Source organism: Sciurus carolinensis, chromosome 5 (assembly GCF_902686445.1).
Source record: "Sciurus carolinensis chromosome 5, mSciCar1.2, whole genome shotgun sequence".
NCBI classification, from domain to species: Eukaryota; Metazoa; Chordata; class Mammalia; order Rodentia; family Sciuridae; genus Sciurus; species Sciurus carolinensis.
The window spans coordinates 93827416-93850936 of NC_062217.1; the positions used below are offsets into that span (position 1 = coordinate 93827416).

General features: G+C 34.3%; 1 protein-coding gene across 16 annotated transcripts in view; it reads right to left on the reverse strand.

Moving 5' to 3' along the window:
- Window positions 1-23521, reverse strand: part of LOC124984424 (gastric triacylglycerol lipase-like) — a 110656-nt gene that overhangs the window by 13111 nt on the left and 74024 nt on the right. The gene's annotated exons all lie outside the window — the stretch shown is intronic.

Genomic DNA, 23521 nt, shown 5'->3' on the forward strand with positions numbered 1-23521 from the left:
TAATGTGTGAATATAATTTTAAGAAATTTATTGCTCTTTCAGTTTTTTTTTTTTAATTGTTGTTGTTTTGTTTTGCACTGAAGGGGATTAAACCCATGGCCTAATGCACACTAGGTCAATGCTCTCCCTCTAAGCTAGAGAAACAGTCCTACTCTTTTAATTATTTTTTTTCTTGAGATATTATCTCATTAAAATTACTTACGTAGTCCTTGAAAATTATAAATTGGCAATGTATTGGATGGTCTAATACCTTCACAAGTATGCAACAACAAAACGAAAAATCAGTGTCACTACTTTAAAAGGACTCAGAAGGTTTTCTAATTCAACCTTTAACGTTTTGCAGGAGAAAAATAGCAACCCACTTCTTAGATTACAAAATAATTTCAAGTAGACTGAATTAGTGTTACTAGTTAAATGGCTAGTCTTTCTGCATAATTATTTGTCAAATTGTCAGGCTTCTTGTAATTGGAAAGCAGTACAGACTAGACACAAAATATACCTGTTATAAAATAAATGAAAGTTTTTAACTGAAAGTAACCCAGTGGATAATCCTATCAGATTTAATCCCTCAAAAATAGAGTAGGCTGCAACTCAAAGTGGCTTGTCAATTTTAAAACTTAACCATCCTTTGCTGTCAACATGTGGTCCTTGGGGCAACTACACAGCATTTTCTTTTGGACAATGACTAGGAATTCCACATACACTCAAAATTACTAGAATTGAGCACTTTACAGTTTTTGCAGTTTGATTAATATTTTCATTTACAAATTTTCTTTTTTCAAAGGAACATTTCAGTAGGACTCTACCTTTTTGATCTTGTGATACTCACCTTTTGCTTCCCAAGACAGATAACATTTGTTGTTAGACTCAGAAGATCTAAACTTCCTCCTATGAATTTGAGAATCTCCAGATACTAAACTTGTGAAAGACCCTCAAGGGAGAACTGCTATTTGTCCTCAAATATTTGAAAAGATACCATGTGGAATATAGCTTTAAATAAAATCCTTTTTAGTGTGTGTCAGGTAAATCACACAATAATTATTTATTTAGAAACTATTGCAGGTTAGGAGTAATTTGGATATCACATGTAGAAAGATTTCAATTGCTTTTGGTGAACAGTTTGTAAAGTTTGGATCACTGAATTCAAGCTAGGTTCTTTGAAAAGGGATGACAATATTCCTTTTTTATAATTTATTTATTTTGATTCATTTTTAAAAAGGGAGTAAAACTTATTTCTCTGGCTGTACATTAAGTAGAGTCATACCATTTGTGTAATCATATATGTACATAGGGTAATGATGTTTGTCTCAATCTGTTATTTTTCCCTCCCCCCCACCCTTCCCACACCTCCTTCCTCTATATAATCCAGCCTTCCTCCAATCTTGCCTCCCTCCCACTCCCCATTATATATCATCATCTGCTTATCAGAGAGATCATTCAGCCTTTGGTTTTTCAACAAGGGCTATAGAGCTATTTATCATAGCTCACTTAGCATAGTTCCTGACTTACAGTAAAGCCAGAGTAGAACTCTCAAGATCAAAATCTGACTCTCTGGCTAATTTAGTAATAGAAATTAAATTTAATGGTGACTCTTAAAAATGAGTTTTAACCAAACCTTGTCTTTACAATGAAATTTTAGGAAAGGGCACACTAGTATACAAAGACTAACCAGCAGTGTTTTCACATTCAAACCAGAAAGTTTTGATCCACCTTTTCAGACACCCACAATTTTATGCCTTCTATAGCCTCCCTTGAGTTATTTATTACTGTGATGTGAAGAAATTTAACCTATAGTTTGAATGATAGGACATCTCAACCATCAAGGCAAAAGCAGGGACTCAGAAATGTTCAGGGACAGAATAAGTGCTTCAAAGTACCTGTCGCCAAGTTCTAGAATAAGAGCAGTAACAAACTTCTACAGAGGTCTATCTATAAGCTAGAGTGTATACTTAACATGTAACATAGGCAAGTGAGTTATCTTCACTAAAATGCTTCCTACTTCTATAAAATACGGTCACAATAGTGCATTTCTAGATGTTGTTAAGAACATTCATTATGATAAAGCAAAGTTTTCAGTATGTTCAGCATCCAGTAAATATTAGATAAATATTATTACTATCGTCTCAATTTTTATAAAAACCCTGTTAAGTAGGTGTCATTGTATTCCCCATTTTGCAGATAAACAAAGCAAGGCTATAAAAGAATTTGCCCAATAAGTATACAGAAAGTAGTATGCCTATAATTTAAATGAGGTTATCTGTTTTCAAGATTATATTCTTCTCCACTATAATGTTTCTTTAGGATGACTGTAAACCAACTTCTGTAAGGAACTCCTTGGCACAGCTCCAGAGAGATTTATATAATTTGTTCCAAACTTCTGTTTTGAAAAGTTTAAAATTTGAAGAAAGGTATGTAGGCTATAAAGTTAAACTCAACCACAGTTAATTTGAATGATATTAAGTTATATGAAATAGCATGTTTATAAAGTCAATTCATATAACACTAGAGGACTGGCCTACTGCTTCTCAAAAGGGAGAATGAGAAAAAAGACTTTCTCATTAGACACTTGTTACATAATAATCAAATTTGTTATTGAACAATAAAAGTCAAGAATTTCATGTACTTTCAAAACAAATCAAATCCTATAGGATTAAGTCATAATTCAAATAAATACATGTGAATACACAAGAAGTATAGAACTGTTTTAAAACCTGCAATAGTTGGATTAAAGAAACCAATGAATCTAGAATTCAGATAATTTTTCCCAGCAGAAATTGTACTTACAGTCTCCTCAGAAATAGATTTCTCTGGATGCTTCGTATTTTGGCTAATGGTGCTCTTGCCTTTTATATATAAAAACTTCAACAATGGCCAGAATTATTCATCCTTTGATTAACTTATCATAAAGTCTCAATATCTAGGCATCATTTAAAATGTTGGAAGGACAAATCTTAAAATCAAATACTGCATTCAATTCACATGAGTTATCACCTTTAACTTTTAACAAAAGCAAATATTGAGTAAAGGAACTCTGCTGATTAAAAATGACTTAGGAAACATTAAGATTGATTGATAGCTTCAACATATAAAAACTATTGAATCAAAGATATGATGCAAACAATTATAAAGTTTTGTTCAAGTAAAGAGGATTAAGATGGTAAAAGGCTCCAACTTTTGTTCTTCATCAATGCAACACAAACTATTCTGATGAGATGATGGGATAATGAATGTAATCAGAAGAGGTTAATGTTTTTTATGCTCTTTGACCTGGATCTCTTCCCCTCCAGATAATGATATCCAAAATCCTGTTCCTGACCTTTAAGAGCACATGAATTGTATCTATTTTAAAAATACAAAATCTACTTTCTGGAGTTTCAACAATGTGAATGTGCTTATAAATGAATTGTACAATTTAAAATGTTTATTTAAAAATGTGATCAAGTCTTTACAACTATCATGAGCATCTGTAGCTCATGGTTAAAGAAAAACAGAATCATACTTTTATCTTTTAAAATCATTTCCAATTTGTTGTTAGAATACATATTTGCTTATTGGAACTTAAATTCCTAGCAGAAATAGTGAAGAAATAATTTTTATTGGTTCTTCTTAGTTATACATGAGAGTAGAATCCATTTTGATAAATTTATACAAGCGTGGGACATATCTTATTCTAATTGGGACCCCATTCTTATGGTGTGCACAATGGTGGGATTCACTTAGGCATTTTCATATATGTACATAGGAAAATTATATTAGATTTTTCCTATTATCTCTCCTATTCCTATGCCTCTTCCCTTCTTTTCATTCCCTTTGTCTAATTACTGAACTTCTCTCTGCCCCACCCCCTTATTGTGGTTTAGCTTCCACATATCAGTGAAAACATTTGACCTTTGGTTTTTTAGGATTGGCTTATTTCACTTAGCATAACAGTCTCTAGATCCATCCATTTATGGGCAAATGTCATAAAGTCACTCTTTTTTGTGGCTGAGTTATAGTCCACTGTGTATATATACCACAATTTCTTTATTCATTCATCTGTTGATGGGCATCTAGTTTAGTTCCATGGCTTTGCTAATGTGAATTTTGCTGCTATAAAATTTGATGTGGCTGCATCACCACAGTAAGTTGATCTTAAATTCTTTGGAATATGCTGAGAAGTGGAATAACTGGGTGAAATAGTGGTTCCATTCCAAGTTTTCTGAGGAATCACCATACTGTTTTCCAGAGTGGTTGCACCAATTTGCAGTCCCACCAACAATATATGAGTGTTCCCTTTTTTCCACATTCTTGCCAACATTTGTGTTACTTATATTCTTGATAATTGCCTTTCTGACTGTAGTGAGATGAAATGTCAGTGTAGTTTTAATTTGTGTTTCTGTAATTGTTAGAAATGGTGAACATTTTTTTCATATATTTGTTGAACATTCCTATTTCTTCTTTTGAGAAGGGTCTGTTCATTTCCTTTGCCTGTTTATTGATTGGGTTATTTATTTTTTTGGTGTTAAGCATGAACAAAATACCTTGATTTTATTTATTTATTTTTATGTGGTGCTGAGGATTTAATCCAGTGCATCACACATACTAGGCAAGTTCTCTACCACTGAGCCACAACCCCAGCCCTGGTGTTAAACTTTTTGAGTTTTTTGAATATCCTGGAAATTAACACACTATCTGGGATGCAGGTGGCAAATATTTTCTTCCATTCTGTAGGCTCTCCCTTCACTTTCTTAATTGTTTCCTTTGCTGAGGAGATGCTTTTTGGTTTGGTGCCATCCCATTTATTGATTTTTTATTTTACTTCTTGTTCTTTCAGAGTCTTGTTCAGGAAATCAGTTCCTGTGCCAAAAATGATGTAGATTGGGCCTACTTTTTCTTCTAGTAGGTGTAGGGGTTTATGGTCTAATGCCTAAGTCTTTGATCCACTTAGAGTTGATTTTTGTGTGGGGTGAGAGATAGGGGTTAAGTTTCATTCTATTACATATGGATATCCACTTTTCCCAGCACCATTTGTTGAAAGACTATCTTTTCTCCACTGTATATTTTTGGTACCTTCTCTAGTATTGAAAACAACAAAATGGCAAGCTATAATCTAATATCTTTCCAATAAGCCCCACAATACAACTAACTAGTGTTCCACTGCTTGAATAAACTGAATATATCAAACACCGTGTGTGTTTACATGATTTTATTTACTAGTAGAGTACCTTTCCTCAAGTCTAGTTGATTGTCATTGATAACCACTAAATTTTGAAAAGATGGTGACGTGTTTGCATGAGAATAACAATTGAAGGGAAGTGTTTTGTGAACTAATGCAATTTAAATGAACTTCACTAGCATATAGGAGGGAAATTAGTCACATTTCTTCATGTCATTCTGCGCCTAAATTTAAGCAAGAGAATGATGGAATACGTTCTTTTACCTTTTCTTTCTGTAAATAAAGAAGAGTTGGAAGAACAGACTGGAAAAAATGAAGATCATTGGTAGTCTTGAAAGAGATCTATGACACTAAGAAATAATGCAGTCAAATACATCCTAGCTTCTTTATAAATACCTCAAATTCTGATTCATTGCAGGTAATTCACTAGGGGTAGTCACACAAACTACTAAGGAGATTTAGTTTCCATTTTGCATTGTATATTAAGGTCCATTAGGAAATACAATGTTCTCTCTGCTCCACTCTCCATCTTTAGGTCTCAGCTTAGCTGTTATGTCTTTGAGAAAGAGCGCTCTGACACTACTCTTCATTCATCTGTATTTGCCTGGCAGTCTTTTTCCCATATCCCTGTGGAAACCTATATTTACTCTATTCTAGGACATATTGATAGGTCATTGTATCTCTCCACTTGGACACACACGCACACTCCTTAAATGCAGGTACTACAATTTGTTCACTATTATATTATACATGCCTACAATTTGATTAAAATAAAGTACATGATCAATAAATATTTGTGAAAAATGTTTAAAAAGAAGAATTCAAAAATCATCTGTACACACTTAAGCACAATTATACCAAATACATACTTTGCAGTAATAAACTACATGACAGATGAAAAGAATAATGTGATTACTTTCTTGGAAGCAAAAAAGAAGGAAGTTATTTAAATATACATGAGAAAAATGTAACAGTATTATTATCTCTATTTCTGACACCAATATAAATAAGCTTTGATAATAACAGAAAATTCTTTTAAAATTATTTTACTTGTACAAGTTTATGAGGTATATGTATACAGTATATAATGATCAAATAGGGTAGTTAAAATTTCCATCTCCTTGAAACATTTAAACATTTTTTATTATCATGGAATATTTATACATATTTTATGGAGTACAATGTGATATTTCAACATGTGTATATAATATATATTTATAAAATCAGGGTAATTAATATTTCAACCTGCCTATCCTTATACTGTGTCTGGAGATTTCAGGTTTGTCTCTGCTAGTTATTCATAAAATGTAGAATAGGTTATTGTGGATTGTAATCTCCCCACTGTTCTGAGGATCACATTAGAATTTATTATTTCTACCTAGTAGTGTTTGGATATCAGTAATTTAAACTCCCACTATTCCCCGTCCCTACTATCCTCCTAACCTCTAGTAACTGCTATTATACATTCTGATCCACTTTTTTTAACATCCACATATGAGAGAGAAAAAGTGATAGTCATCTTGGAAAAACACAAGCTGATGAAAGAAAAAATATATATAACTTAAGAGTTAGTTATACAAACTATTCCATGGAAAAGACATTGATCTCCAAATATTTGAGACACATTGACAAACATCACTGATGCATTTAATGCTTGAGGCTTAATCAGGACAAATGAAAACGGGAATCTAGTGTGTATATGCTCATTGAATCAGGCTCTAGTGGTGAGAGGTCAAGGGCAAGGGGAGACGTGTTCTATGATTCTTAGAAAATCGTCTGTTCATTGGACTGTAGTTGGTGTCATAAAAACTATAATAATTATATCATCTGTCCAACTACCTGATAGATTTGTTACATAAATGATCTTATTTTCTTTTGTTGCTTCATATTTTTGACTCAAGATTCAAGATTCATTCCAAATGTTACCTCTATTGAAAGGACTTCCTTGCGTTGCCCAGCAGAGTTAGTATGTTCCACCTCTGGTTCTCCTAGGTCTTTAGCTGTTCCCCTGTATTACAACTTTTAAATATTAGTTGTTTTATTAGAATGGACATAAGAATACATAAACATATGAATATAAATCAAAGGAGCTATTACACTAGCAAATAGTTTAGAAAAGGTAAAGAGCTGGAGACATAAATAAGGTAGTATTTAGATAGTATGTTATGGTGACCATATGAAGAAACATGGCAAGATCCACAACAGTGCCCCAGCCTGTTCCCAAGCAGGTGCCACCAATGGAACATGAAAATTTCTTCACCTTTTTTTTTTTTTTTCCAATGAGAAGAGTAGCATATGTTCCAAAGCGTGGGCTCTGGACTCAAACTGATTAATCTTAAATTTTGCTCTGCTACCTACTTCCTGTATAAATTTATATCAATATCAACCTCTAATTTCCTTCATTTGTAAAATCAGGATGATAGTGCCTAACTCTCAAATGACTGTCATTATAAATTAAATGAGATAATTTGTGCAATGTAGTTAGCATCAGGATGGCATAAGTGGGACTTTATACTTTTATAATTATGGAAGAGACTAATATCTTAAGACCTCATCCAATATTTGATCCAACATTTATCGAGGGCTTATTTCGTGTTCAACACTGTCTCAGAAATTAGAAAGTCTTTTGAAAGGAAATGCGAATCCTGAATGTAGGAGTTTACATTTCAGGGAACAGACAGATAAACAATAAAGCAATGGATAAAGATCTTAACAGATTATGAAAAGTATTGTGAAGAAACAAAAAGTGATAAAAAAGGGAACAATCAGAGAGCCTCACTTCGAATGTGGTAGTTAGGAAGTAACTGAGACCTGAATAACAAGAAGGAACCAGCTCTTGAAGAGCCAGGCAGAGTGAGGAACAGATTCAAAGATTGTGAAGTGGAATCAACTTGGCAAGTTCAGTGAACTGGAGAGAGGTCAGTGTGTGGTGGAAGGACAGGAAACAAGGGTGGGAGTGATGTAAGACAACATCAAAATAGTGGACAAGACCAGATCTTGACTTGTTCAGTCCATAAACAGGAGCTTTGATTTCATTTTAAAGGAATAGAGATGTGGGAGGGTTTGAAGCAGGAGAGTGGCATGTTATATATTTTTACAAATCAGGCTGGAAACTGTAAAAAATGGAGAAAGTAATTGATCAGAATAGTAATTGAGAAGATGAGAAGAACTGATTCAAGTTATTTTCTGGAGGTCAGTTTGATAAAACTTATTAACATATTAGATTCAGGATAGGTCAAGAGGAGGGAGAAAAAAGAAGAAACAGGGATGACTTGCAGGTTGTGCTCTGACCAACTAGATGGATGGTGGTGTCAATTACATAGAAAAGTCTAAAGAAGAAACAGGTATAGGTAAAAGGTAGGAAGTCAAAAATCCACTTTGGGTGTGTTAGACTCATAGATAAAAATATAAAGTAGGTAATTTTTCATATTGAGTATGGAATTCCATAAAAACACCTATACCGAGAACATTAATATAGGTGTAATTAGTCTACAGATAGATTTGAATCCTTGGGATTGGATGAGATCACCAAGGAAAGTAGCTCTCAATTTTGGCTATCTTATTAGAATTTTCTGGAGAACTTTTAAATATAGGTGGATGGATCCCATTCGTCTTAAGGTATTTTGCTGCTGTTGTTATAACAAGTTGGTTGAAGTGCAGGAAGTTTATGTTGCACAATTTCTTAATTATTTCAAGGATTACGTGCTGGATACAGACATCTAAGAACTACCATCCTGTTTTGACATATGAAAGGGATACAAGAAAGAATTTGTCCCTGGAACACCGGTCCTCTTACAGATTTTTCAAATTCCCTCAATCAGCATAGTATAATTCCTGGCCTCCTCCTACACTTGTTGCCAATCTTCATAATTTTAAATTCTGCTCTTTCTAGTTCAGAAAAGTTTCCAGCTTAATAAAGGAAGATTCAGCATACAAGCTGTAGCTCAATTTTGAATCTGACCAGAGCCAAGTTAATGTTAGCCTAAGGCTGCAGGTCTGCTTTGCATATAATTTCTAAGGGCTTGTGCAGATTCCCTGAAATCCATACTTGCTGAGAATATCTGCCCTAGTTGAATTAGCTTATTTTCTTTAGTTTGACAGTCTGTGGGAATATTTTCCTAATATGTGTAATTTCAATATGCTAGAATCGTTTTTATAAATTCACTTATCTTTTGTCTTTGCACTCAAGTCCAACTGTCTATGTTTTGGGGGCATCTCTCTCTATTTCATTTTATTATATTCTGGGCTTTTATTATCCTTCACCTAGAAATTTTTCTGTCACTTTTAACTGGTATTCTGGCTGTGGATCTTCTATTATTCAGTGCATCCCCAAAGAGTTGCTCAATTTAAATCCTAAAGTTCAAGTCTAATTATTATCACCTCTGACTTAAAAACTTGTCTTCCTGGTTGAATAGAGTTCGAATAGCAATGAATGTATTTCATTCAATTAGTAGGCATTTTTAGAAAATCTTTTCTGGGAAATATAGTGCTTTTAAAATTCCCAACCTCTCTTTTTCCTATGACCTCCTATTGTACTTTGGTGACTATAAAACTCATTTTGAGCCTCAAATCTCTATTGTTTTGTGCTGTTTTTTAAGACTTCGATACATGCCCAATTGGTTCAAGAAAATGAACTCCACTAAAACATATTTATATCTACATACATAGTGCAGGATTTTTCACCTCAGCAGGTGTTTAGTGCTTTAGATATTAAATTAGCTTTTTTCCTACATCATTTCACAAATAAGTCAGACAGCTCTTGGGGTTTAGCTATTTTATTTGTCCTTGTTAAATTTCAAAGTTTCTTTATCACTGGAGGCACTTGCATGATCATTGAAACTCCTCTTAGAAACCTGGAATGGTCCTTCTCACTCTGAATAATTGAAGGTGACATCATAAAGGGCAAATGTTCATGTCCCAGGGCTCATGTATATCTGTGTGTACTCACATCTGTGTGTAAGGAATAGTTCCATGGCTTCCATCAGGATATTAAATTTATCTTTCATCCATAAAATGGTTAAAAATCATTAAGTCTGGGTTTTACAATTCTTCACATAATAATTACAATATGTTCAATAAATGTATGGATAAAACTGGTAATGAAAACCTGAAGGAAAAATATTCATGATGATAGAAAAACATCCTACAGGCAAAAATATCATGCAACAGGTTATTTTACATGTACTATGAAATCAATGTCAGCATTGAATAAATAATAATATAGATCACAAATAAGGTAATATTTTTCTACTACTGTTTTGGAGAACTAAAATCTTACAGTGAATCTTAAGAAATATTTTGGAAGAATGTGAAAGATGAAAAGCTGTGAGGAAAAGAAATCCCACAATCAATAAATCTGGAGCTTTGCATCTAATAAAGTGTTCTTTATTGTTTCAGGGATTTCCTAGTAAATGTCCTGAAATACAGCATGTTCTCACATCCAATTCAATTCACTGTAGGAAGGCAGACATAGAAGGCAAATGAGGTCAGGGATCTGAGAGAATAATTATTGGCAAAATGTCCTTAAAATAAGAGTCAGATAGTAAGACCTTTTCTCACCCCTAGTACAGCTGGAATTTTTCATAACCACAGATTGTTGAGGATTAGTTTAAATAAATATAAAGAAAGAAAAGAAGTTTCACAATCACACTTCAAAGCGACATTAGGTCTTTGTAAAACCATTGTATACTACAAAAGAAGGCATATTTATTTATGTTATTATTAATAGTAGTAAAAATAAGCTGACTTTAAAATGTATAGTTTCTAGAAGAAAGACCACTTAAATGTTAGTACAATGTAAAAGATCCATACTAGAGTAACACAACCATACTTGGAAAGTTATTTGCCTTTTTACATAAAGATTGAGATTAGAAGAGAGATGGTATTTTTATTCCTAATCTTTAAGGCAACAGTAAAATAAATTATTGAATATCAAACAGGATCTGCTTTGTTGACTTCTTTGAAGAAAGATAAGTGTGCCATAGAATTTTTAAACAAAGACCAATCTTAGTAGCTGGCTCTTCTTCTAGTGTGACCAGTGCCCTGAATTGACTCCTTAAGGCTATGGGCTGGGAAAGTGGCTCGGTGGTTGAGTGCCTCTGAGTTCAATCCCTGGTAGCCCCCCCCCCCAAAAAAAAGATAGTTTCTTTATATGGTTTTTATTATAAATCTCCACTACCAATTAAAAAATTCAGTATGTACATCACAAAAGTAGTACAACTGGTCTACTGTGCCTCCATGACTGTGTCCATGTATTAACATTTGCTGGGTAAAAAAAGTTTTGATTTATATACAGTTATCTAGACTATAATATAAAACTGATCATTTTTGGTGCATGATTGTCTGGTATCAGTTTGGCATTGACATTTAACCCTTTCTACATTCTCCCTACAAGAAAGGGGAGAATCTTGGAATTTTTAGAATGCTTTTCTGCTTTGGTCCCATGAAGAGGGCTTAGATTTTCTAGGGCAGTTACACAGGCAGAGTTTACAGTGGTTTCCAGATGAACTGGAAATCACCCATACAGTGCAACAGGCAGGTGAGATCTGCAGCTATTTCCCAGTTTTCCCCCTGAGCTTCCATTTGCAACAGCCTCCCTGGCAAATTTCTGTAAATCACTCATTTCTAGCAATGACTTCCCTGATCTTTGCATGAGACATTGCATCAGTTGTGTAACCATCTAATTCCACATATAAGGACACTTCTGCTTGGAATACTTAGAGTGGCTTCTATATCCTGTCAAAATTCTGTTACTGTCAATTATTGTGTGAAAATCATTCGATTAGTATAAAGTTAGTAGTTTTGTTTTCTCCATGTTGGAGAGATACAAACCAGACACTAGCATGTGTAATAGTTACTTTATGTATTTTATTATATTCTACAAAGATAAAATAGTTATTATTTTTAAAGCTTTTTACTATTTATAGAAGACACAATGACAAACTCACATACTACAGTCATCTGATATTTGACCAAGGTGCCAAAAATATATTATGGAGCAAAGATAGCCTTTTAAATAAATGGTGTAGGGAAAACTGGATAGCTAGATCTCTATCTCTCGCTCTGCACAAAACATATCAAAAAATGAACCAAGACTTAGGAAACAGACCTTGAAACTGCCAGAAGAAAATATAGGATCAACCCTCCTTCATATTGGTGCTGGCACCAACTTCCTTAACAAGACCCCCAAGTGCAAGAAATAAGACCAATAATTAATAAATGGGATGCCATCAAACTAAAATGTTTCTGCACAACAAGAGAAATGATTAAAAGCATGAAGAAAGAGCCTACAGAATGGGAGAAGATCTTTGCCATCTACTCCTCTGATAGGGGATTAATACTCAGAATATATAAAGAAAACTCAAAAAACTTAACATCAGAAACACAAATAAACCAATCAATAAATGGTCAAAAGAATTAAACAGAAACTTCTCAAAAGAAGAAACATAAAAAGCCAATAGATATATGAAAAAAATTTCAACATATTTAGCAATCAGGAAATGCAAATCAAAACTCTACTAAGATTTCATCTCACTCCAGTCAGAATGCAATGATCAAGAATACAAACAATAATAAAGGCTGGTGAGATTGTGGAGGGAAAGGTACACTTGTGCATTGTTGGTGGGAACACAGACTAGTGCAACCACTCTGGAAACCAGTATGGAGTTTCTCAAAAAAACTAGTAATGGAACGACCATATGACCCAGCTATCCAATTCCTTGATATTTTCCCAAATGAACTAAAATTGGCATACTGTAGTCATATAGTCACCTCAGTGTTTATAGATGCACAATTCACAATAGCTAAATTATGGAATCAACCCAGTTGCCCATCGAAATTATGGTCCTTGCTAGAAAATGGATGGAAATGGAGAACATCATGATAAGTGAAAGATATCAAACTCAGAAGCTCAAAGATCAAATGTTTTCTTTCATATGTGGAACCTAGAGTAAAATAAAGGAAATGGGGCTGGAAGGATAGAATATCATAAAGATAAAGAGTTCTCCCTGAGGTGTGGATGCTAACCCATAACAAGGGAAGGTGGGAGGTAGTATAGATGTTCATTGGATTAGACAAAGAGGAATGAAGAGAAGGGATGGGGGATGGGAATAGGAAAGACAGTAGAATGAATCAGACATAACTTTCATATGCTCATATAGTAATATACCACCACTGTAACTTTAATCATGTTCAACTACAAGAATGAGATCAAAATTGGAACGGGTTGCAATTATGCATGTATGTATAATATGTCAAAATACACCCTACTGTCATGTATAGCTAAAAAATTTAAAATAGAAATTTTAAAATGATAAAGGGAGATCAACAGTAGAGAAGAAGGGATCAAGAGGTAGAATGAAGGAATGGGAAAGGAGAAGCAATGCAGAAAGAATTCTAAAAAAATCATGTTATGTGCATATATAAATGTACCAGAGTGAATTTATGTATAAGTGGGAAGAAGAATGAATAAAAAATAAGTAGATGAGTATAAACTGAGGAGTGGCATAGCTGGATCAAAGGTGATTCCATTCCAAATTTTCTGAGGAATCTCCATACTGCTTTCTATAATGGTTGCACCAATTTGCATTCCCACCAGCAATGTATGAGTGTACCTTTCTCCCTACATCTTCACCAACATTTATTGTTGCTTGTATTCTTGATAATTGCCATTTTGATTGCAGCGAGACGAAATCTTAGAGTAGTTTTGATCAACAGATGAATGGATAAATAAAATGTGGTATGTGTACACAATGGAATATTACTCAGCTTTAAAGAAGAATGAAATTTTGTTTTTTTCTGGTAAATGAATGGAGTTGGAGAATATCATGCTAAGCAAAATAAGCCAACCCCCCCAAAAAAGGTCAAATGTTTCCTCTGATATGTGGAAGCTAATTCACAATAAGGGTGGGGGGCACTAGGGAAGAATAGAGTTACTTTAGGTAGAAGGGAGTGAAGGGATGGGAAGGAGTATGGAAATAGGAAGGATAGTAGAGTGAAACAGACACTATTAACTCATGTACACATATGACTGCATGAACTATGTGGCCCTACAATATGTACAATCAGAAAAATGAGAAATTATACTCCATTTATGTATGATTTATCAAAATGCATAAATGCATTTACTGTCCTATATAACTAATTAGAACAAATTTAAAAAGTTTAAAAATGGCTGTCTTACTAATATGTCATGATGAATCCAACTACTATGTATAATCATAATGCACCAATAATTCTTTTTTCAGAAGGTTGTCCTCTCTGTATGCTTTATGTAAAAACTTTTGTTTCACCTAAAGTTCTCTATTGGGAAATTGTTTCAATTGTTTAAAAAAAAAAGAAGGCTTAGTAGGCTAAATAAATTTTCAAAAGTATTAAACAAATAAATAAATAGATGAGGAAAAAATCTAATAGAACAGAGGAAGGAGAGGGAGGATGGAAGAGAAAAGGGTAAAACATGAACTGAAATTGAATTCCATGCATTTTGATTTTGTTGGGATCAACCCAAATACTATGTATACTATAAAACTCTAATAAAAAGAAAACAACGAACAAGATTTTTGCTATTTATAAGTAAAGAATTACAGGTGCTGAGTCATCAGAAAAAGAAGGAAGGAGTTAAGGAAGAATGCTGAATGTTACTCATAAGTGTTAATAAAAAGGTTAGGACTAGAAATGAAAGCAAACCCCTCTCTGATATCCTTCTCATACTTCCCAGAAGCAGAAAGCCTTCTTCTTTAAAGAGAAAATAAACAATAAATGAATAGTGTGTACTATATTTTAGGCATATATACATATTAGGCATATAATACATAAAAGATGTGTATTATATGTATATTCAAGTTCAGTGCTATATAATCCTGGAGCTCTTCTGGCTCTTATCCTTTCTTTGAATTGCCCATTTTATTTGTACACAAATGGCTTCCAATATCTCTAACCAAATCTTTCTCCTAAACTCCATTACCATATCCAAATATTTATTTGGAATCTAATTTTCTGGTTCAGTTATCTATTAAGCATAGGATCCATGGCAAGTTATTTAACTGCTATAAAGTCTACTTTTTTCAGATCTGAAATAGAATTATTAAGACCTATTTCATAGTACAAGATTTCAGTGAGGCAGTATATGAAAAACACCTGGCATAAAGTAAACACTCAATTGATAGTAGATATTGTGATCATTACTAAGGCTTTCTTACTGCATGAAGATATGCATTCTACTGTTTATATAAACATCATACTGTGTTGAAATTATTGGTTTGCATGTCTTTTCCTCAAAACTCTTGCCGAATTGGATATAGGAAGCAATTCCTTATGAGGTAATTTATGGACTGGGCACCTCACAGATATGTATATGTAGGGGAAAAAAAACAATGGACATTTGTAGAAATAAAGGAAGAAACATTAAAACTGACTGCATATGATTTCTATAATAAGTCTTATGTGGGTTACTTGGAATTATCTTAGAATATTTCTGATGCTTTCTGGGATTTGGAAGTTAATGCCCAAGTAACCACAGAGATCCAATTCGTAACCCATTGAAAATGTGCTCATTATCTCTAGTAATTAGAGAAATGCAAATTAAAACCACCCTAAGACTTCATCTAACTCCAATTAGAATGACTATTATCAAGAACACAAGCAATAATAAGTGTTGGTGTGGGTGTGGAGAAAAATGTACACTCATACATTGCTGGTGGAGTTGCAAATTGGTGTAGCCACTCAGGAAAGTAGTGTGGACATTCCTCAGAAAACTTAGAATGGACCCATCATTTGACCCAGTTATCCCACTCCTTGGCTTATACCCAAAGGACTTAAAATGAGCATACTACAGTGATGCAGCCCCATCAATGTTCATAGCTGCTCAATTCACAATAGCCAGATTGTGGAACCAAACTAGATGCCCTTCAATTGATGAATGGATAAAGAAACTGTGGAATATTATTCAGCCATAAAGAAGAATAAAACTATGGCATGTGCTGGTAAATAGATGGAGTTGGAGAATATCATGCTAAGTGAAAAAAGCCAAGCCCATAAAACCAAAGACCGAATGTTTTCTCTGATAAGTGAATGATGATACATAATGAGGGGGGCTGGTGGCAGGGCAAGAGAAGAATGGAGGAACTTTGGATTGTGTAGAGGAAAATGGGGCAGGAGGAGGTGAGGGAAGGAAATATAGTAGACTGAGACAGACATTATTACCCTATGTACATGTATGATTACATGAGTTGTGTGAATCTACATTGTATACAACCATAGAAATGAAAAGTTGTACCCCATTTATATACAATGAATCAAAATGCAGTCCATAAAAATTAAAATTAAAATTAAATTAAAAAAAGAAAGTTAATCAAAGTTCAGCTTGTATGTGGGACTGAACATGAGGGGGGCTTTTGAATAGCGATCAGAAATCTGTCTATTCTTGATCCTGGAGCTTTTCTTGTGAGGAATTTAACTGAGCAATAAAAGTCAGATATGCTTTACTTCCAGGGTGCTAAATCTGCTCTGGCTTAGCTATTGAAGCCCCTTTTGGTCTTGTTCTTTGAGCACAGCCAGTTTCTTCCTCTTGTCCCACCTCCCAAATTGGCTCTACTAACAACCAAGATTTATATGGCCACTTTGGTTTTTTGGAGGCCCAGTTTGCTACCCAATGCTTTGTTGCACATCACATCCACACTAAATTTATTCCTCCCATTTTGGATCCAGAATTTGTGCCCAATGGTCATTTTATTCAATGGTGCAAGGAAAAGAAAATCTCCTAAGTCTGCAAGAATATGTCTCTACTTAACTGGTGACATGGAAATACAAACTTGCTAGAGGAGTCCTGTAACTCTCCACCTCAACACATGTTCTTTCTAGTGCAACTAAGCATTCCAAAACAGACATTGGGAGTTTTGCAGTTTTGATTTCACAGATAATTTCTAAAATTAACCCTTCTTATAATTAATTGCTATCACATTTTCACATCTGAGGCTTGCTCTATTTGTGGTGTTTCCAGTTTACCCATGCCTCAAATTCTGTCCATAAAACTGATCTCCTCTCCTATTTCCTAGTTATTGGTGCCATGTATTTTCTATCCTTGATTCCAAAGTTGCTTTACGGTTTGCCACAGAATGAGAGCCAGTTTCTTTACAGTCTTTCATGAAGGGATGAATCAAGAAGAGAAAAACATGATTTGAGTGAAGCTACCCCATCATTTTCAGAAAAGATTAAATTTAATAATAAATTATGAATTAAATTTGTAGAGTGAATTTAACCTGAATTTCCAGTCTAATGTTTAAAAGCTTAGAAATTTTTTCAATTTAGTTTCCTCATATAATTCTGCTTATATGTGGTTCTCCATGGGAAATATTTCTTTTTAGATAGTAATTTTTTTCAAAAGGTCATGACTTCCATATTAGAGAAATTTACATATTTTTTCTCTGTCTCTAAAGTGGTATACTAGAACCACTAATGGATTATACAAACTCAGTTTCCAGTCTCTTTATGTCACTTACATCTTAGAAAGCATTCACTCTTGACTCAGTTTTGATGTAAGAACTAATATGAGATGCTGTTTGTTCTTTTGGGTCCAAAGGTAGGGCAATAGTCAAGTAAAATCAATATAGGTGGACATTTTTAAGGCCAGTTCCTGTAAACTTCTTATAAAACAAGCAGCCTTCTAAACTACTGTTTTCCCTGAAGGCAATAATATCAATTTTACTCAAACTTGTGAGTAGACTGAGAAGGACATTTACATTACATAGCAATCAAAAAGTTTTAAAACTCCTCTTTTTTGTTGTCATTGTTGTTATTTTTGTTTGTTTGCAGTACTGGGGATTGATTGATTCCAGGGGTGTTGTACCACTGAACTACATCTCCAACACTTTTATTAATTTTTATTTTGAGACAGAGTCTTGCTAAGCTTGCAGGCTGGCCTCAAACTTGCAATCCTCCTGTCCCACCCTCCTAAGTAGCTATGATTATAAGCATGTGCTACTCTGCCAAGCTTAAAATTCCTCTTTTAAGCATATCAATCTTTTCCCATAAACACTTCAACTCCTCTAACAGGAGTCACCTATTTATTTCTCCTTATCTTTCTTCCTCTCCAGAAACAATTGACTCTTCTCTTCCTCCCTACAATCCCTCTGTAAAATTCTGCACTCATGGTATTCTAGTTAAGAATACAAAGTTTTCCAGAGTGGTTGCACTAATTAATTAATTTCCACTCTGGGAAGCAGTGTGGAGATTCCTTAGAAAACTTGGAATGTACCCACCATTTGACCCAGTTATTCCACTCCTTGGCCTATACCCAAGATTTAAAATCAACATACTACAGGGATACAGCCACATCAATGTTCATAGCTGCTCAATTCACAATAGCCAGATTGTGGAACCAACCTAGATGTCCTTCAATTGATGAATGGATAAAGAAACTGTGGTATATATATATACAATGGAATACTACTCAGCTATAAAGAATAATAAAATTACGGCATTTTCAGGCAAATGGATGAAGTTGGAGAATATCATGCTAAAGTGAGATAAGCCAATCTTGAAAAACCAAAGGACAAATGATCTTGCTGATAAGTGGATGATGACACATAATGGGGGGTGGGAGGGGGACAAGAATGGAGGAAGGAGGGACTGTATAGAGGTAAAAAAAAAAAATACAAATGTTTGACAAAAACTGTGCAACAAAATAAAAATTCTGACTTTGACCATAACTGCAAACACCTATATTTGTTTAGCATGTCTCTGCACAGTATAATATGGTACTACAAAGAAATTACAAGATAGTATGATAGTATGATAATGGTTCACAGTTTGGAAATTGAGGACACACTGACTTTGAGCAGATGAAATTCACGTTGGATGAGCAGACTAAATAAGAAATATATGACAAGTATTTTCTTTTTTTCAAGGCTATTGTGAATGGGGTAGTTTTTCTAATTTCTCTTTCTGAGGATTCATCACTTATGTATAAAAATGCATTGGATTTATGAGCATTGATCTTATATCCTGCTACTTTACTGAATTCACTTATGAGTTCTAAAAGTTCTCTCATGGAATTTCCAGGTTCCTCTAAATGTATAATCATGTCATCAGCAAATAGCGTAGTTTGAGTTCTTCTTTTCCTATTCATATCCCTTTAATTTCTTTGGTCTGCCTAATTGCTCTGGCTAGAGTTTCAAGGACTATGTTGAATAGAAGTGGTGAAAGAGGGCAACCCTGCCTTGTTTCACTTTTAAGGGTGAATGCTTTCAGTTTTTCACCATTTAGAATGATATTGGCCATGGGCTTAGAATAGATGGCCTTTACAATGTTAAGGAATGTTTCTACTATCCCTATTTTTTCTAGTGTTTTAAACATGAAGGGGTGCTGTATTTTATCAAATGCTTTTTCTGGATCTCTTGAAATAATTGACTTTAAGTCTGTCAATATGGTGAATTACATTTATTGATTTCTGGATGTTGAACCAAACTTGCATCCCTGAAATAAAATCCACTTGATCGTGGTGCACTATCTTTTTAATATATTTTTGTATGCGATTTGCTAAGATTTTCTTGAGAATTTTTGCATCAATGTTCATTAAGGATATTGGTCTGAAATTTTCTTTCCTCGATGTGTCTCTGTCTGGTTTAGGTATCAGGGTGATACTGGCTTCATAGAATGAGTTTGGGAGGGTTCCCTCCTCTTCTCTTTCATGGAATACTCTGAGAAGAATTGGAATGAGCTCTTCTTTAAAGGTTTTGTAGAACTCAGCTGAGAACCCATCTGGTCCAGGACTTTTCTTTGTTGGTAGGCTTTTGATGACTTCTTCTATTTCATTACTTGAAATTTATTTATTTAAATTGTGTATGTCCTCCTGGTTCAGATAAGGTAATTCATATGTTTCTAGAAACCTATTGATGTCTTTGAGTTTTTCTATTTTGTTGGAGTATAGATTTTCAAAATAGCTTCTAATTATGTTTTGTATTTCAAGCTACCCCATTCACAATAGCCTCGAAAAAAATTAAATACTTGGGAATCAATCTCACAAAAGAGATAAAAGACCTCTACAATGAGAACTACAGAACACTAAAGAAAGAAATTAAAGAAAACCTTAGAAGATGGAAAGATCTCCCATGTTCTTGGATAGGCAGAATTAATATTGTCAAAATGGCCATACTACCAAAAGTGCTATACAGATTCAATCAATTCCAATTAAAATCCTAATGATGTACCTCACAGAAATAGAGCAAGCAATCATGAAATTCATCTGGAAGAATAAGAAACCCAGAATAGCTAAAGCAATCCTTAGCAGGAAGAGTGAAGCAGAGGGTATCGCAATACCAGAACTTCAACTATACTACAAAGCAGTAGTAACAAAAACAGCATGGTATTGGTACCAAAATAGGTAGATCAATGGCACAGAATAGAGGACATGGACAAACCCAAATAAATACAATTTTCCCATACTAGACAAAGGTTCCAAAAATATGCAATGGAGAAAAGACAGTCTGTTCAACAAATGGTGCTGGGAAAACTGGAAATCCATATGCAACAGAATGAAACTAAACCCCTATCTCTCACCCTGCACAAAAATCAACTCAAAATGGAATCAGAAAAGAGATCCTGAATCATATAGAAGAAAAAGTAGGACCAAATCTTCAATATGTCAGCTTAGGATCTGACTTCCTTAACAGGACTCCCATAGCACAAGAAATAAAAGCAAGAATCAATAACTGCGATTGATTGAAACTAAAAAGCTTTCTCTCAGCAAAGGAAACTATCAGCAATGTGAAGAGAGAGCCTACAGAGTGGGAGAAAATCTTTGCCACTCATGCTTCAGATAGAGCACTAATTTCCAGAATATATAAAGAACTCACAAAACTTTACACCAAGAATACAAATAACCCAATCAACAAATGGGCTAAGGAAATGAACAGACATTTCACAGAAGAAGATCTACAAGAAATCAACAGATATATAAAAAATGTCCAACATCTCTAGTAATAAGAGAACTGCAAATCAAAACTACCCTAAGATTCCATCTCACCCCAATTAGAATGGCAATTATCAAGAACATAAGCAACAATAGGTGTTGGGGAGGATGTGGGGAAAAAGGAACACTCATACATTGCTGGTGGGGTTGCAAATTAGTGCAGCCACTCTTGAAAACAGTGTGGAGATTCCTTAGAAAACTTGGAATGGAACCACCATTTGACCCAGTTATCCCACTCCTAGGACTTAAAATGAGCATACTACAATGATGCAGCCACATCAATGTTCATAGCTGCTCAATTCACAATAACCAGATTGTGGAACCAACCTAGATTCCCTTCAATTGATGAATGGGTAAAGAAACTGTGATTTTATATATATATATATATATTTATATTTATATATATATATACACACACACACACACACACTATGGAATATTACTCAGTCATAAAGAATAATAAAATTATGGCATTTGCAGGCAAATGGATGAAATTGGAGAATATCATGCTAAGTGAGATAAGCCAATCTCAAAAAACCAAAGGATGAATGATCTCGCTGATAAGTGGATGATGATACATAATGGGGGGCAGGAGGGAGGCAAGAATGGAGGAAGGAGGGACTGTTTAGAGGGAAAAATGTGGTGGGTGGGGTGGCGGGAAGGAAAAAATAGCAGCCATTATCTTATGTAAATGTATGATTACACAAATGGTACGCCTCTACTTCATGTACTACCAGAGAAACAAGTTGTACCCCATTTGTTTACAATTAAAAATAAATAAATAAATAATATATGACAAATCTTGGAAGACTTTGACAATGTTAGTTTGTTGGCTATGAAGATGGGCAGAGAAAATAACGTGTATGCAGTCCCTACAGTGGGAAGAAAATGATAATTGCAAGGACTGAAAGAAGAGTAATGAAGATAACAACCCACTTTATAAGACAAGAGTGCCAAAATGGGACTGGTAAGACTGATAGATAAGATCACATCGAACCTTATGGGTTATATTTAGAATTTGGAGTTTTGACCTAGGAACAAAGGAAGCTATTGGATTACATTAAATAGAGAGGGAATTGACATGATTATATTTGCTTTTCACAAGTCTCACTCTGATGGTAGTGTGGGGAATGAATCAGAAGGGCAAGACTGCATATGGGGGACCTAGCCAGGAGGCGTTTCCAGGAATTCCAGATAGAATACGATAGACAGTATTAGAAAAGATGTGGAAGGCAATTAGCAAGCAAACCAACCGAACAAATGATTTGGAAATGAAGATAATGCAGATTCTGGTTTGGGCAGATTGTTACTGATGTGCCTTTCACAAAGACTGGTGCCCTGGAGAGATGAATACAGAAAGGTAAGATATGGTAGATTCAGTATGCGATGTGTTCAGTTCGGAATGCATGTGAGTCATCAATCTGAGCCATTGAAGAGCAATTATAGCTATAGACCTAGCACTAAGGGATGAGGTTTGGGTAGGAGAAATAAATTTTAAAGCTGTTAACATAAAAATAGCACCTGAAGCCATAAGAATAATTGCAGTACTTAATAAAATTTGTAGTAAAAAGAGAGCCTATACTAATTCTTCAATCACTTAACTTTTAAAAGATGAAAGAGGATGATAATACAAAACATGAAACAATAAATAAGCTTACAAATCTTTTCTGTTGGTCTCAGGGTTCCTTCACAAATACCAAAGTAGAATGATTTGTGAAAGTTATACAGAACTTTGTCAAGACCATTACATTTACTTATATTAGTGACCAAATAAAATTTCAAACTCATCCATTGATGAGACTTGATTTTAACATAACCATGAAGCATAGGGCAGAATATAACTAGTCATTCTGAAATGAATACATGGTCAAGGTTTTGATCACAGAATGATGATGGACAGAACTCAAGATTAAAAATACTGAACTAATAATCAAACTCTTGAGTCTCTTATCTCTTTGGACATAAATTTTCTTGTGTCCTAATTGAGAGTTGAATTTGATTCTGATGAGTGATGTTATGATTAACCCTATGCTACTTAACATCAAGGCAATAGGAACACCATTGCACCCAGCTACATAAAATCAATACATAGCTTCGATCGTCTTGGTCACCTCCATTGTAGCCTTAGATCAGACATCCGGGATAATCTCTTTGTTACTTCCTACATCTGAAAGTATGAGTCACTTGAGATTTCCATGAGGATAAATTATCTCACTCAATCACATTGCAGTCTAATTGGCCACCTAGAACAAACTGTACAAATAAAAGTAACATTCCACCCTCCCAAGTTCCTTTCTTGCTCTTAAGTACCAGGATCCAACTAAATTGTCTTTCTCCCTGTCATTCAAAGAGAATAGGAAATAGGAAACACCATATGTGCAAGTAATGTTTTGAAGAGAGGT